Source organism: Peromyscus californicus, unplaced genomic scaffold (genome assembly GCF_007827085.1).
Source record: "Peromyscus californicus insignis strain IS unplaced genomic scaffold, ASM782708v3 Scaffold_9__1_contigs__length_137607984, whole genome shotgun sequence".
Classification (NCBI taxonomy): Eukaryota; Metazoa; Chordata; class Mammalia; order Rodentia; family Cricetidae; genus Peromyscus; species Peromyscus californicus.
In genome coordinates, this window is record NW_026294617.1 from 74404738 (window position 1) to 74422084 (window position 17347).

Sequence of the window (17347 nt, forward strand, 5' to 3'; positions counted from 1 at the left end):
ATAACTAAATAGCATTGCTTATTTTATGTTACAAAGTGAATTGGGACTCCAATAGGAGTCACTTTATGTTATTGTCTGTGGCTTATTGGGGAGCTGTAAATGGTAAAGACTGGACAGTTGGCCCGGGGTTGAGAGCACTGGCTGCTCTTGTAGAGGATCCAGATTCAGTTCCTGGCATCTACATGGTGGCTCACAACCACCCATAAATCCAGATACAGTGTTCTGATCCCCTCTCCTGACCATCATGGGCACTGCATGAACGTGGTAGACAGATACACAAAAGTGAAAGCACTCATATGCATAAAGTAAATCTTTTCTTTTCTTTTTTTTTTCTTTCTTTCTTTTTTGGTTTTTTTGTTTGTTTGTTTGTTTTTTGAGACAGGGTTTCTCTGTGTAGCTTTGCGCCTTTTCTGGATCTCACTCTGTAGACCAGGCTGGCCTCGAACTCACAAAGATCCGCCTGCCTCTGCCTCCCAAGTGCTGGGATTAAAGTGTGCGCCACCACCGCCCGGCCATAAAGTAAATCTTTAAAACATACATTTTTATTTAATTAGTCTTTTTAAACCCAGGGTAGGTGTGCTATAAGGCTTCTCAGATACTTGTTTAATCAAGAAACATGGACTTTTAGTTATAATCACCATGGATGTTGCTCTCATTGAAGATGCCTGTTTTGAATAATGTGCATGAGAAGAACTAACTAAAGGCTTTGGATATTTCTAGTAACAGTCTGCGGAAGGGATGGAGAGATGGCTCATCAGTTAAGAGCACTTGACCCTCTTGTAGAGGACCCAGGTTTGGTTCCCAAGACCTGTGTGACATCTCAGAACCATCAAACATTTGATCAGACCCCGTCCAAGGGCACCAGACACTCAACATAGAAAACACTATCTGAAGGGATGCCAGCCAGCCCGAGCGTGGCAAGCATGGCTCTCCCCCATTCCTTCTGCCTTGCTAAAAAACCTTTAGGCTACATTCCTAAAGCTAGCCACCACGGTCTAGTCCCTTATTTGGCCACTTCTTCCTCCTGAGGCTGACTACCAAGGTCCAGCTATCAAAGTTTTAAGTCCGGCAATCAAAAGCTTCCTTTGGCTCACCTAATGAACATGCCCAATTAAAATTAAACACCTCATCCCGACACTGGGTTTCCCCCTTTACCTTTATAAATCCCCATTTGCCCATGTGCTACCTCTGTCTCCCCTCTATCCAGAGGCAGCCCTTGGTCCCTCTGGGACAAATACCCCTGCCCCTTCTCCTCCTTGTTCCCTTAGTCTTCTGCCTCCCATTTTGTCTCTTATTCCTGCCCTCTGTCCCTCTGGGACAAATACATCTCTTTGTGTTGAGAACTTGGCCCTGGGGATCCTGAGCCCATACTGGTCACTTCCCTACCCAGCAAGCCCACAACAGCAAGCCCTGAATATTCCAACACGGCTGAAGCCCAAGAAAAACGACCTTAAAACCAATTGTATGAGATAATAGAGCTCCTTAAAGAGGAGATGAATAAATTCCTCAAAGAAAGCCAGGAAAAACAGTGTGGTGAAGGAAATGGATAAAACGGTTCAAGACCTCAAGGTGGAAACAGTGGAAACAGAAGCAATAAAGAAAACACAAACTGAGAGATCGTGGAGAAAACTCTGTTTTCTTTCTAAAATAGCTGTATTCCAAACCAAAATCCAGGCAGCTGTATCCAAAACACAGAAGATGTGTATTTTGTATCTTAGCTACCTAACAATTATAAATACAGGCAAAGCATGTTATGAATCCTGCAGACATTTACATTTTCTTCTGGCCAACAAAACTGCACCAACCAACTTGTTACAATTTTAAGCCACGTGGCAACGGACACTTAGAGATTTCCCTTTGAGCCTTCAGACAGTGAGAAGCAGAGACATTATCTGATTTTTGTTTGGTTGGTCGATTTTTTTTTCCCGCCTTTACTACCGAGTCCTCTCTTTGCCTTCCTGATGCGCATGTTCACCATTTGATGAGGATCTCACCTCAGGCACTCTAGCCTTCTTTGAGCCCGAAGCTCCGAAAACATTGTATAAGAGTAATTATGTCTATGAGTTAATGACTAAACATTAGGGTCATCTGTAAACCTTAAAATGCTGTACTACGTCTGTAAACGAGCTAAAGAGGATTTAAAGGAGCCGGGTATGGTGGCACAAGCTCTTATTCCTGGAACTATGTAGACAGATCCTGTCTCCAGGTGAAGGTAGTGGGTGTTGAGGGGGGATGCAGAGAGAGACAGAGAGGGAGGGGCGAGGGGGGTGTTAAAGAGCCAGAGAGATGGCTTATAGGCAAGGGCAAGGGCGGTTGCCATCAGGCCTGACAGTCCAAGAGCTTGATCCACAGGGCCCACACGGTGGAAAGCGATCCGACTGTCACAAAGTGTCCGCTGGCCTCCACACGCCAGTCAGCGCGCACACCCGCCCCCCCCCCCCAGACAACACAGAAAAGAGAGTACTTATTTATTTTGTGTGTGTTTGTGCTTGAATGTATGTGTGTGCACCACATACATACAGGAGCCTGAGGAGGTCCAGAGAGGGCACAGTGGGTCCCCTGGACCAGGAACATGGACTTGGGTCACCCCAAAAACCATGTCCCCACGTAGTGTCAGCTCACGGTGTTTCTGTAGAAGAGAACAAAGAAACCCATACATCAAGAACTTTTTAAAATACAGGGGTGGAGACACGAGGTAGGCAGGTTGGAGCGAAGCAGGGACACCTCTGCTGTAGGGCTGGCTCCCGGGCTCCCCGACCACATTCTCCGACTTGGTGTTGGAGGGAGGGAGATGGGGGTCTGTTCGAACTCACCAAAACCAGTCACAAGGCTGCTAGGCCACAGCGGAGGGCAGTCCACGGCTGTTTAGGGTTTGGGGACAATTCAAGATGGTTTGTCTCTGGTCTTCAACACTCCATCCAGCTCTCCGCGAGCAAGAGAGTTCGCCAAGCCAACGTGGCGGAGGGGAGGGGTGTGATGTCACCCTTGGGGGCCAGTCGGGGGCGTGGTCTATGCAGATGAGGGGCGCGCAGGGGCTGCCGGTCCGCACCCGCTGCGGAAACGCGAGGGATTTGGCGCGGCGTGGGAGGGAGCGCGGGTCCGCGGGTGACAGCGGAGCGCAGGAACCGGGCGCGGGTCCGGGGAGGCCCGGATCGCTGGCGGCGAAGTGACCGTGTGTTGAGAGCGCAGGTCCGGGGTGTCTGAGCGGTGTGTGGTGGGAGGCGAGCATACTTACCTGGCAGGGGAGACACCATGATCAAGCAGGTGGTTTTCCCAGGGCGAGGCTCAGCCATTGCACTCGGGGTGTGTTGACCCCTGCGGTTTCCCCACATGCGGGAAACTCGACTGCGGAATTTGTGGTAGTGGGGACTGCGTCCGCGCTCTCCCTGGTATTTCGCTGTAACAAAAAACAGACACCTTCCCCTTCCACCGTTGCTGTGCTATTTACTACGTGTTTGCAGCAGCTGAAATCAGGACCGTTAGCCCACGAGCTCTTCTGCATTTGGATTGCCCTCTTTACCCTCTTCACAAGAAACTTAAGAGGTTCTAGCTTAATACAAAATCAAAAACAAACAAACAAAAGACAAACACACAGAAAAAGCAGTATTGGAGTCTTTGCCTGACAGCCAAACCGCACTTTTAGGAAAACAGGTCCCAACTTGGGTTTCCTAGTCCAGACCTTCCTTTCTTTCTCGGTTCCCGTGTTGAGCATGAGCACCACACCCGGGTCCCGGGCCAGCAACACCACTGTCCAAACCTGTTGTAAGTTGAGCAAAAACGAGTCACCCTAGAAACCGCTGATAGAAGCAATTCTTCCTCTGCTTTGTTCGATTCCCCCCACTCCCCTGTTTTTGCGGTGAATTGAAAAGAACAAAACCAAACCCACCCGCGTGACTGTATTGTCTTCTAACGAAGTTGGCTTCCACTGCGTCCGCTCGGTTCTAAACGCTCCAGTCTCTTGGGTACGTGCGCCCTGGGGCTCCACGGGGCTCGCGCCTCCTCCGGCCCGGCGGCGTGTCCGCACCCCACCCACGCCACCCTCGCGCCCGCCCGTCCCCCTCCACCCCGGGTCCAGTCCCGCCGTCTCCCTCCCGTCCGCCTCCCCGAGCACCGGCACCGCACTCGCCGCCTTTCCCACGCGGGCCGCGCCGAGGCTCCAGCACACACCGGGGGGACGAGCCCTCGCGCGTCCGTGCTCGGGGTCTGCAGAGGACCGGACCCTAAAGCGCCCTTGGGCTCCTCCGCCGAGTCCTGCTGGGCGCCGGGGCCGCGAGCCCGCCGGCGTGGAGCCCCGGAGCCCCGACCCCCGGCTGGCCGAGGGACCCGGCGTCCCGGAGCCGCCGGCCGCTCGCCCCGGGTCCCTGAGGTTCGCGCGAGCTCGGGGAGCGGGTGCGCGGCGCGGGTCCCGGCGGGGCGCGGGCCCGGGGGGCTTCGGGCTCGGTCGTCCCAGGTGTGGCGGCCGCGGGGACGCCGGCCTCACCAAGGAGACGCCGCCCGGCCACCGCACCGTCTCTGTGGCGCAATCGGTTAGCGCGTTCGGCTGTTAACCGAAAGGTTGGTGGTTCGAGCCCACCCAGGGACGGCGGGCCTTAGGCTTTTAACAGCTTTCCCAATGAAACAGCCGCTTGTGAACGACTGGAAATGCACGATCCTGCAGTCTGCTCACAGATCCTGGAGACCACACAGTACTCCAGCCTGTGCATATAAAGGGCCTATCTTTCCCTTTCACTCATTATTCACGGCCAGGCCTCTGGCAAGGAAAATTACAACAGCAAAGCCTTTTTTTTTTTTCACCGCCCCCCTCCCCCGGAATGGGGGCACCAGTGGACAAACTCCCTGCAGCTGTCTTTGGTGTATTACGGAATGGGTGGAGTGGGAATCCTTTCTCAATAAAAGAAAATTATGGACGAGTCCCCAAAGCACAGGGCACAGACTGCATTTAATAAAACAGGTAAACTTTACACCACCGTTTAAAGATACGCATACGAGAAGGGCGACCCCGCAACGTAATTGGTAATCAGAAAACCCTGGCACCCATTTAATTCGAAAACCACGTGCTGTGGAAACATAAATCACAGGCACGGGCAGGACGGGCCGCGTGGTAAGGAATCCCGGGCCGTGGGGTTTGGGTCTCTGCAGACGGGCGTCCACCGAAGCCTCCGGACCGCTGGCTTGCTGCCCTGCTCTCTGCGAGGCCCCGTAGCAGTCTGCCCCTCCCGCGGGGCTCCAGCCTCAGCCGACAGCGGCGGAAGTCTGTCCCGTGCTTGGGGAAACACTGCTCCCGCAGGAGTGGCATCGACCCACGCGCTTCCCAGTTAGCAGCCGCCGCCCTCTCCACCCGACCGAGGCGCAGATCGTGCCCCGGGCCGCTCCCAACGCAGCAGCGGGAGAAACCCCGATGCAGGACCGGCGCCTCCGAAGTCGGGACACCCGAGGGGCGTGTGGCTCGCCGTGATCGTATAGTGGTAAGTACTCTGCGTTGTGGCCGCAGCAACCTCGGTTCGAATCCGAGTCACGGCACTATCGCCGTTCTACCCGGCGATCTTTTGCGTCAAGCTCACCTACCACCACTTGTCGGCAGCAGTAAGTTTGCTGCCTGAATTTTAAATGCCCTTTTCTGTCCTGTCCCAGTTAAGTTGTCTGTGTGAAAAATGTGCAGTTGGGTTCCGGAGGGTGCTGGGGATCAGTTCCCCTGGGGTTTTTCCTGTTTGGAAAACAGTGTCGGGCTTGCCTACGGATACAGAGTAACCATTCCTTGACTCCTGCTGTTAGAGGGGTATACAAGCCCATGTCGGTACCAGTAAAGAGAGCTGCTTCCCTGACGGACTGAAACTGGGTGTCCTGAGTGCTGTTTAACCTCGGCGTCCCTCGCCAGATTTCGTGCTCCAGCCGCGCGGGCCGGGGCATCTCCGGGGCACTCATAAATTCGCCTTCACCGTCAACCACGCCCAAGACCTCGGACGTAACACCCCACCCCTAATTTTGGTCTTGGTCAGGATGATACAGGGTCTGAATGTTCTGTCTGGTGTTTTGTCTTAGTGGTAACACATCACAAGTGGAAAAGCTTGTTTTATGTGTGCTGCTCCACCCCCTTGAGAGTAAAATCTTTATCATCCACATGCTGAATAACTATTGAAGATGAAAACCCGTTCTAACTAAGCAACAAGACTACAGTTTCCATAGAATACACTCTATGATCTAATCGACACAAGAAAATAAGAATACTCCATATATATCTATATGTATATATATCTATATATCTATACTCCATATATATCTATATCTATATCTATATCTATCTATCTATCTATCTATCTATCTATCTATCTACTATATATATATAGTGTCTTGGTCAAAGCGATGTGAGAAGCATGAGCCGCACTCCCACGGCGGTCCGTTCTCCAGAGCCCCACTGAGAACACAGACCAACGCACTGGGACACTTAACACAACCTGGGCTCATCCCAGTGCGGGATGGCAGACGGGAGACGGATTGTGTCTGGATGCGCTCTTTAAGCGCGTGATGGCGTTACATGAAACGCTTTTATTAGTTGAGTCACAGAACAAATACTATTCGATGGGCTATTTGGAATTAATTTGAAATCCATTTGACAGACACTCACGTTTAAAAGTGGTGGAATAATCTCAGTATAAAAGACAGAGGCTGAAGAAGAACCTGCTTGATGGACATGCAGAAAACCGTTTTAAATTATGTTCGTGTGTTTGTGTAAGCTCCCATGTGCTTGTGAGCACACGTGTCCCAGCATGCTGTGGGGATAAGGCGGCAACTTGAAGGAGTCAGTTCTCTCCTTCCACTCCACCGAGTGGGCTCAGGGCGTGAACTCTGCACGGGACAGACTTCCGCCGCTGTCGGCTGAGGCTGGAGCCCCGCGGGAGGGGCAGACTGCTACGGGGCCTCGCAGAGAGCAGGGCAGCAAGCCAGCGGTCCGGAGGCTTCGGTGGACGCCCGTCTGCAGAGACCCAAACCCCACGGCCCGGGATTCCTTACCACGCGGCCCGTCCTGCCCGTGCCTGTGATTTATGTTTCCACAGCACGTGGTTTTCGAATTAAATGGGTGCCAGGGTTTTCTGATTACCAATTACGTTGCGGGGTCGCCCTTCTCGTATGCGTGTCTTTAAACGGTAGTGTAAAGTTTACCTGTTTTATTAAAATCCGGTCTGTGTCCCGTGCTTTGGGGACTTGCTGTCCATAATTTTCTTTTATTGAGAAAGGATTCCTACTCTTCCCATTCCGTAATACACCAAAGACAGCTGCAGGGGGTTTGTCCGCTGCTGCCCCCATTCCGGGGGAGGGGGGGCGGTAAAAAAAAAAGGCTTTGCTGTTGTAATTTTCCTTGCCAGAGGCCTGGCCGTGAATAATGAGTGACAGGGGAGGGTAGGGCTTATTTTACACAGGCTGGAGTACTGTGTGGTCTCCAGGATCTGTGAGCAGACTGCAGGATCGTGCATTTCCAGTCGGTCACAAGCGGCTGTTTCTTGGGAAAGCTGTTAAAAGCCTAAGGCCCGCCGTCCCTGGGTGGGCTCGAACCACCAACCTTTCGGTTAACAGCCGAACGCGCTAACCGATTGCGCCACAGAGACGGTGCGGTGGCCGGGCGGCGTCTCCTTGGTGAGGCCGGCGTCCCCGCGGCCGCCACACCTGGGACGACCGAGCCCGAAGCCCCCCGGGCCCGCGCCCCGCCGGGACCCGCGCCGCGCACCCGCTCCCCGAGCTCGCGCGAACCTCAGGGACCCGGGGCGAGCGGCCGGCGGCTCCGGGACGCCGGGTCCCTCGGCCAGCCGGGGGTCGGGGCCAGCTTCGTTAGAAGACAATAAAGTCACGCGGGTGGGTTTGTTCTTTTAAATTAACCGCAAAAACACGAATTGCTTCTATCAGCGGTTTCTAGGGTGACTCGTTTTGACTCAACTTACAACAGGTTTGGACAGTGGTGTTGCTGGCGCGGGACCCGGGTGTGGTGCTCATGCTCAACACGGGAACCGAGAAAGAAAGGAAGGTCTTTACTAGGAAACCCAAGTTGGGACCTGTTTTCCTAAAAGTGCGGTTTGGCTGTCAGGCAAAGACTCCAATACTGCTTTTCCTGTCTGTTTGGCTTTTGTTTGTTTGTTTTTGATTTTGTATTAAGCTAGAACCTCTTAAGTTTCTTGTGAAAAGTGCAAAGAGGTCAATCCAAATGCTGAAGAGCTCTTGGGCTCCCCGTCCTGATTTCAGCTGCTGCAAACACGTAGTAAATAGTACAGCAAAGGTGGAAGTGGAAGAAGGTGTCTGTTTTTTGTTACACGAAAACGTCAGGGGAGAGCGCAGACGCCGTCCCCACTACCACAAATTCCGCAGTCGAGTTTCCCGCATCTGGGGAAATCGCGAAATCGCAGGGGTCAACACACCCCAAGTGCAATGGCTGAGCCTCGCCCTGGGAAAACCACCTGCTTGATCATGGTGTCTCCCCTGCCAGGTAAGTATGCTCGCCTCCCCACCACACACCGCCCAGACACCCCGGACCTGCGCTCTCAACACACGGTCACTTCGCCGCCAGCGATCGCGGGCCTCCCCGGACCCGCGCCCGGTTCCTGCGCTCCGCTGTCACCCGCGGACCCGCGCTCCCTCCCACGCCGCGCCAAATCCCTCGCGTTTCCGCAGCGGGTGCGGACCGGCAGCCCCTGCGCGCCCCTCATCTGCATAGACCACGCCCCCGACTGGCCCCCAAGGGTGACATCACACCCCTCCCCTCCGCCACGTTGGCTTGGCGAACTCTCTTGCTCGCGGAGAGCTGGATGGAGTGTTGAAGACCAGAGACAAACCATCTTGAATTGTCCCCAAACCCTAAACAGCCGTGGACTGCCCACCGCTGTGGCCTAACAGCCTTGTGACTGGTTTTGGTGAGTTCGAACAGACCCCCATCTCCCTCCAACACCAAGTCGGAGAATGTCAGGGAGCCTGGGAGCCAGCCCTACAGCAGAGGTAGACCAAAGAGAGATATGCATGGTAATTCTTTACCTTCAGGAAACTTGATGAAGGGCTTAGCTTGGGGCCCAGGAACAAACAAGATGAGCTACCTATTTTCCGATGCAATGGGATGACTTATCACCAGCTGTTGGGGGAACACAGGCTCAGCATTGGGGATTTAAGGCATGCTACTCAGGAAGCACTGCTTTAGACCTGGCAGTGGTCAAACATCCTTTGTTATCTCCACAAATTCCTTGTTATAGAATAGCCGCTGCGGTGTATGGTCCCCTTCGCCGAGGAGCAGTAGGAATAATTTGGGAAGAAGCGGTTTAATGTCTCAAGGATTTATTGTACACCCAGGAATTACAGATGAAGATTACCAGGGTGAAAGTAAAATTATGGCATATGTAAAAAGAACTATGCGAAGAGAAGCTGGTGATAGAATTGCTCAGTTGTTATTACTCCCATGTTTTAAAGGTAAAGCAGCTCCTATATGTAGGAGAGAAGGTTTTGGAAGTATGGGCGAAAAGGTATTTGACAAACAGTCATCAATGATGAAAGGCCTAAACTGAAAATAAAACTAAATGAGGTTGATATTGAAGGATTATTGGATTCTGGTGCTGATGTATCTATAATTTCACAAGAATCCTGGGATCCCAACTGGCCTTTAAAAGAATTTGTAGGCATTGGAAACTTATCTTAGGTAAAACAGAGTGTAGAGTGGATTGGATGTGTAGGGCCTGAAGGACGAATAGGGATGTTAAAGCCTTACGTAGCTGATATAGCCATGAGTTCCTGGGGGGGAGATGTGTTGCAACGATGAGGAGCTCAAATGAATATTCCTACAATTTCAGAAACAGCTTCTAAATGATGTTTAAAATGGGGTATGTTCTGGAAAAGGTATTGGAAAAAGTTGTCAAGGAAAGTCACAGGCTATACAGATTGTCCAACAGGAATTGGCCATCCAAATTTAGAGTAGGGGCCACTGCTGGTAACCCAACTGCTCTGCCTTTGAAATGGCTAACTAATGAGCCTGTATGGGTGGAGTGACATTTTATTGACTGCTTCTGATACAAATATCTTAGGAAAAAAATGTTTAATGTAATACAGAAAATTTTACCCTGTTGGGGATTACAAATTTCTCCTGAAAAAAAAAAATACTAATAACTAAGGAGATTCTCTTAGTTATTTAGGATTTAAATTAAGTAAACAGAGAATTCAGCAGCAAAAGGTACAGATTAGAAGAGATCAGTTCCACACTTTTTTGTTTGTTTTTTGAGACTAGGTTTCTCCGTGTAGCTTTGGCTCCTTTCCTGGAACTTACCCTGTAGCCCAGGCTGGCCTCAAACTCACAGAGATCCGCCTGGCTCTGCCTCCTGAGTGCTGGGATTAAAGATATGCGCCATCAGCCGGGCGGTGGTGGCACAGGCCTTTAATCCCAGCACTCGGGAGGCAGAGCCAGGCGGATCTCTGTGAGTTCGAGGCCAGCCTGGGCTACCAAGTGAGTCCCAGGAAAGGCGCAAAGCTACACAGAGAAACCCTGTCTCGAAAAACCAAAAAAAAAAAAAAAAAAAAAAAAAGATATGCGCCATCACTGCCCAGCTTTTTTTTTTTCAGTTCCACACTCTTAATGATATTAAAAAATTATTGGATGGTATTAACTGGTTGCAGCCTACCATTGGATTGTCTATTTAAGAATTAAGTCATTTGTTTCAATTTTTTCAAGATAGCTCAGATTTAAACAGTCCAAGACAATTAACAGCTGAGGCTGAAAGGGAATTATCCCAAGTAGAACAAAACGTACAAAATGCCTCTGTGGATCGATTAGATTTCACAACTGAATGTATTTTCATAATTGTACCTTCCAATCATTCCCCTACTGGACTCATTATGAGAGGGGCGATAATATTTTGGAATAGATTTTTCTAGCTCACAAACAAAGTAAAAAGTTAAAGACATATATAAAAAGGGTTTCTGAATTAATCATAAAGGGAAGAATAAGACTTCATCAGTTGTCAGGAAAGGATCCAGCTGAGACTGTAGTACCCTATACTAATGCTGAAATCTTGCAATTGTTGGTGATTAATGACAGTTGGCAAAGGGCTCGAAGTAATTTCTTAGGAGAAATTAACAACAAAGTTAAAAAAAATAAGGAACTTCAATGTATAAAAAGAACTGAATAGATTCTTCCCTGCATAGTGAGAAAAGCACCTGGAGCCCTTACATTTTATCCTGATGCAAATAAATTACGAACAGCTGGTTATAAAGCAGGAAGCATCAGTAAAGTAATTCTAAGTCCATATGATTCAGTTCAAAGATGAGCTAGACAGCCCCCACCGAGTCTGTTTGCTGTCCCTTCCCTTCTGCTTCTGAATTGTGTCGGGACATTTGGGGAACTTCTGACTCACAGCAAGAGACTGTGGCCTTTCTACGGAAAGTGATGACTCGAGGCATGAGGCAGCTGTGACCTAGAACGGATCCGAACACTCTGTCTGAGGCCAACCCAGGGCTCAGCTGCTGATCCTGCAAAACCCAACAACTTGGAGGAGTTGGTGAGATTACCCTACTAAACAACCTGCTCAGCTGAGATTCATTCGGGAGAGGATTCAGAATCCTACAGTCTGCAGTCTGAGGAAACAAGATCCACTGAGGAGTTGACGAATGAGCAAAACGTGACCTGAGAACACAAAAGAAGGCGCCGTCCAGCCACCTAACCAGATCACCAGAATCATAAACCTACACTACACCCACTGGGAACAGGTAAGGCCTCATCTCCGAACCGGCAGATCAGGTCTCTAGCCCCTAGGCCCTACCCATTGGAGTCCCAGGGACCAAACAGCTACCTTTCCCTGCTCCCCCACCAAAAAAAAAAAACAAAAACAAAAACAAAAACAAAAAAAACTCTACGAACCTAACAACCACTGAAACCATAAGCACACCCTGCACTAACTGGGAACAACTGATCCCTGAGACAGAACCCACTAACACTGATTGGACTAAGCTGCTCCCGGAGAAACAGAGCCCAACAGCACTGATTTAACCAAGAACTCCTAGTGGACCAAGACTAACAATTAGAACAAGAGAGGCACCTTCAGACACAGACACAACCTTCACCAATCAGAGGAAGAGATGAGTAAATGCCAGTGCAAAAATACAGGCAACAACATAAAGACAACATCAGAACCTAGCGACTCTGTACCTGCAAGACCTGAACATACCAAGGCAAAAGAAGCAGAAGAAATCAATCCTAAAAATGACTTTAAGAAGATGATAGAGGCCCTTAAAGAGGAAATGAAAAACTCCCTTAAAGAGGAAATGAAAAAATCCCTTAAAGAGGAAATAAAAAATTCCCTTAAAGAAATGGAAGAAAAAACAAAAAATTGGAAGAAATCAAAGAAAGCCAAGAAAAAGTAATTAAACAGATGAAGGAAACAATTCAAGATTTGAAAATTGAAATTGAGACAATAAAGAAAACAAACTGAGGGAATGCTGGAAGTAGAAATCCTGACTAAACGAACAGGAACTACAGAAGCAAGCATAACCAACTGAATTTAAGAGATGGAACAGAAAATCTCTGACACTGAAGACACAATAGAGAAAATAGATTCATCAGTCAAAGAAAACACTAAAGACAAAAAGTTGTAACACAAAACATCCAAGAAATTTGGGACACCATGAAAAGACCAAACCTAAGTATAATAGGGATAGAAGAAGGAGAAGAATACCAACTAAAAGGCACAGAAAATATATTCAACAAAATCATAGAAGAAAACTTTCCTAACCTAAAGAAAGAAATACCTATGAAGATACAAGAAGCTTACAGAACACCGAATAGGCTGGATCCCAAAAAAAAGTCCCACTGCCACATAATAATCAAAACACTAAACACACAGAACAAAGACAAAATATTAAGAGCTTCAAAGGAAAAAGACCAAGTAACATATAAAGGCAGACCCATCAGAATAACACCAGACTTCTCAATAGAGACTATGAAAGCCAGAAGGTCCTGGACAAATGTTATGCAGACACTAAGAGACCACGGATGCCAACCCAGACTATTATACCCAGCAAAACTCTCAATCACCATAGATGGAGTAAACAAAATATTCCATGATAAAACCAGATTTAACCAATATCTGTCCACAAACCCAGCCCTACAGAAAACACTAGAAGGAAAAATCCAACCTAAAGAAGCTAAACACACCCATGAAAACTCAGGCAATAGATAATCCCACACCAACAAATACCAAAGAAGGAAAACGCAACACTACCACAAAAAATAACAGGAATTAACAATCACTGGTCATTAATATCCATCAATATCAATGTTCTCAACTCACCTATAAAAAGACACAGACTAACAGAATGGATAAGAAAACAGGATCCATCCTTCTGCTGCATACAAGAAACACACCTTAACTTCAAAGACAGATACTACCTCAGAGTAAAGGAATGGGAAAAGACTTTCCAATAAAATGGACCTAAGAAGTAAAATGGTGTAACTATCCTAATATCTAATAAAATAGACTTCAAACAAAAATTAATCGAAAGAGATCAGAATGGACATTACATATTTATCACAGGAAAAATCTACCAAGATGAAGTCTCAATTCTAAACATTTATGCCCAAATACAAAGGCACCCACATTAATAAAAGAAACATTACTAAAGCTTAAATCACACATCAAACCCCACACATTAGTAGTGGGAGATTTCAACACACCACTCTCACCAAAATACAGATCTACTGGACTGAAACTTAACAAAGAAATAAAGGACCTAACAGATGTTACGACTCAAATGGACTTAATAGATATCTAAGAACATTCCATCCTAACACAAAATAATATACCTTCTTCTCAGCACCCCATGGAACCTTCTCAAAAACTGACCACATACTTGGTCACAAAGCAAATCTAAACAGATACAAAAACATTGGAATAACCTCTTGTATCTTATCGGACCACCATGCCTTAAAATTAGATTTCAACAACAACAAAAATTATAGAAAGCCTACAATCTCATGGAAACTGAATAATGCCCACCTAAAACATCAATGGGTCAAGGAAGAAATAAAGAAATTAAAGATTTCCTAGAATTCAATGAAAATGAAAGTACAACATACCCAAACTTAGGGGACACTATGAAAGCAGTGCTAAGAGGAAAATTCGTAGCTCTAAATGCACACATAAAGAGGATGGAGAAATCTCATACCAAAGACTTAACAGTACAACTGAAAGCTCTAGAACAAGAAGCAAGCTCACCCAGGAGAAACAGACGCCAGGAAATAATCAAATTGAGGGCTGAAATCAATGAAATAGAAACCAAGAGAACAATACAAAAAAATCAATGAAACAAAGAGTTGGTTCTTTGAAAAAATCAACAAGATAGACAAACCCCTAGCCAAATTAACCAAAAGGCAAAGAGAGAGCACCCAAATTAACAAAATCAGAAATGAAAAGGGAGACATAACAACAGACAATGAGGAAATCCAGAGAATCATCAGGTCATACTTCAAAAGCCTATACTCCACAAAATTGGAAAATCTGGAAGAAATGGACAATTTTCTGGATAGATACCACATACCAAAGTTAAATCAAGACCAGATAAACTATTTAAATAGACCAATAACCCCTAAAGAAATAGAAACAGTCATCAAATGTCTCCCAACCAAAAAAAGCCCAGGACCAGATGGTTTCAGTACAGAATTCTACCAGATTTTCAAAGAACTAATTCTAATACTCTTCAAATTGTTTCACACAATAGAAACAGAAGGAATATTACCAAACTCTTTTTATGAGGCTACAATTACCCTGATACCCAAATCACACAAAGATTCAACAAAGAAAGAGAATTACAGACCAATCTCCCTCATGAACATTGATGCAAAAATACTCAACAAAACATTGGCAAACCGAATCCAAGAACACATCAAAAAAATTCTCCACTATGACCAAGTAGGTTTCATCCCAGGGATGCAAGGATGGTTCAACATATGAAAATCTGTCAATGTAATACACCATATAAACAAACTGAAAGAAAAAAAACACATGATCATCTCATTAGATGCTGAAAAAGCCTTTGACAAAATCCAACACCCCTTCATGATAAAGGTCTTAGAGAGATCAGGAATACAAGGAACATTCCTAAACATAATAAAGGCAATTTACCGCAAGCCAACAGTCACCATCAAATTAAATGGAGAGAAGCTCAAAGCGATTCCACTAAAATCAGGAACAAGACAAGGCTGTCCACTCTCCCCATATTTATTCAATATAGTACTTGAAGTTCTAGCTAGAGCAATAAGACAACAAAAGGAGATCAAAGGGATACAAATTGGAAAGGAAGAAATCAAACTTTCACTATTTGCAGATGATATGATAGTATACATAAGTGACCCCAAAAATTCTACCAGGGCACTCCTACAGCTGATAAACTTCAGTAAAGTGGCAGGATACAAGATCAACTCCAAAAAATCAGTAGCCCTCCTATACACAAATGATAAAAGGGCTGAGAAAGAAATCAGAAACATCACCCTTTACAATAGCCACAAATAATATAAAATACCTTGGGACAACACTAACCAAACAAGTGAAGGACCTGTTTGATAAGAACTTTAAATCTCTAAAGAAAGAAATTGAAGAAGATATCAGAAAATGGAAGGATCTCCATGCTCATGGATAGGTAGGATTAACATAGTAAAAATGGCAATCTTACCAAAAGCAATCTACAGATTCAGTGCAATCCCCATCAAAATCCCAACACAATTCTTCACAGACATGGAAAGAAAAATACTCAACTTCATATGGAAAAACAAAAGACCCAGGATAGCCAAAAGAATCCTGTACAATAAAGCAACCTCTGGAGGCATCACCATCCCTGACCTCAAGCTCCACTATAGAGCTATAGTAATAAAAACAGCTTGGTACTGGCATAAAAACCAACATACAGACCAATGGAATTGAATTGAAGACCCTGACATTAATCCACGCACATATGAACACCTGATTTTTGACAAAGAAGCGAAAACTATACAATGGAAAAAAGAAAGTATCTTCAACAAATGGTACTGGCATAACTGGATGTTAATATGTAAAAGATTATAAATAGATCCATATCTGTCACTTGTAAACTCAAGTCCAAGTGGATCGAAGACCTCAACATAAATCCAGTTACACTAAACTTAATAGAAGAGAAAGTAGGAAGTAGTCTTGAACACATTGGCACAGGAGATCACTTCCTAAATATAACACCAGCAGCACAGACACTGAGCACAACAATTAATAAATGGGACCTCTTGAAACTGAGAAGCTTTTGTAGGGCAAAAGACACAGTCAATAAGACAAAAAGACAGCCTACAGAATGGGAAAAGACCTTCACCAACCCCACATCTGACAGAGGGCTGATATCCAAAGTATATAAAGAACTCAAGAAACTAGACATCAAAATACTGAACAATCAATTAAAAAATGGGCTAAAGAGCTAAACAGAGAATTCTCAAAAGAAGAATCTCAAATGACTGAAAGATGTTTAAGGAAATGCTCAACATCTTTAATCATCAGAGAAATGCAAATCAAAATGACTCTGAGATACCACCTTACACCTGTCAGAATGGCTAAGATCAAAAACACTAATGACAGTCAATGTTGGAGAGGATACAGAGCAAAGGGAACACTCCTCCATTGTTGGTGGGAATGCAAACTTAAACAACCACTGTGGAAATCAGTATGGTGGTTTCTCAGAAAATTGGGAATCGATCTACCTCAAGACCCAGCCATACCACTCTTGGGCATATACCCAAGGAATGCTCAATCATACCACAACGATACATGCTCAACTATGTTCATAGCAGCACTTTTTGTAATAGCCAGAACCTGGAAACAACCTAGATGCCAGTCATCTGAAGAATGGATTAAGAAAATGTGATAAATATACACAATGGAGTACTACTCAGCAGAGAAAAACAATAACAGCATGAAATTTGCAGGCAAATGGATGGAACTAGAAAATATCATCCTGAGTGACATAACCCAAACCCAGAAGGACAAACATGGTATGTACTCACTCATAAGTGGATTCTAGATATAAAGCAAAGAACAATCAGACTGCAACCCACAAAACCAGGGAGGCTACATAGCAGGGGGGACCCTAGGATGACTGTGGCTTATAATAAGTTTTGGTTTTACTCAATTACTGGGCAAGCCTCAATGAAACATTTCACTATTAGGATAAAAATTTATACTGTATCAAGCTGATAATAGAAAAATAAATAAATAAATAAAAATGGGGGAAAAATATATATATACCCCCCAAAAAAAAAGAAAAAGAAAAGAAATCCATTTATAGATTTTTTAAAAATCACTTTGAGGCTGGGGAGATGGGACAG

At 46.2% G+C, this 17347-nt stretch overlaps 5 non-coding genes across 5 annotated transcripts; 3 read left to right on the forward strand and 2 right to left on the reverse strand.

The window, feature by feature from the left end:
• The first annotated feature begins 3227 nt into the window (after positions 1 to 3227).
• On the forward strand, positions 3228 to 3389 carry LOC128106831 (U1 spliceosomal RNA). The gene has a single exon (XR_008216876.1). It is a non-coding gene; the product is annotated as a U1 spliceosomal RNA (small nuclear RNA).
• A 1119-nt stretch (positions 3390 to 4508) lies between these two features.
• Trnan-guu (transfer RNA asparagine (anticodon GUU)) lies at positions 4509 to 4582 on the forward strand. Its single transcript has one exon. It is a non-coding gene; the product is annotated as a tRNA-Asn (tRNA).
• An 866-nt stretch (positions 4583 to 5448) lies between these two features.
• Positions 5449 to 5520, forward strand: Trnah-gug (transfer RNA histidin (anticodon GUG)). Its single transcript has one exon. It is a non-coding gene; the product is annotated as a tRNA-His (tRNA).
• A 2007-nt stretch (positions 5521 to 7527) lies between these two features.
• Positions 7528 to 7601, reverse strand: Trnan-guu (transfer RNA asparagine (anticodon GUU)). The gene has a single exon. It is a non-coding gene; the product is annotated as a tRNA-Asn (tRNA).
• Positions 7602 to 8308: 707 nt separating this feature from the next.
• Positions 8309 to 8478, reverse strand: LOC128106836 (U1 spliceosomal RNA). Its single transcript, XR_008216881.1, has one exon. It is a non-coding gene; the product is annotated as a U1 spliceosomal RNA (small nuclear RNA).
• Positions 8479 to 17347: the final 8869 nt, after the last annotated feature.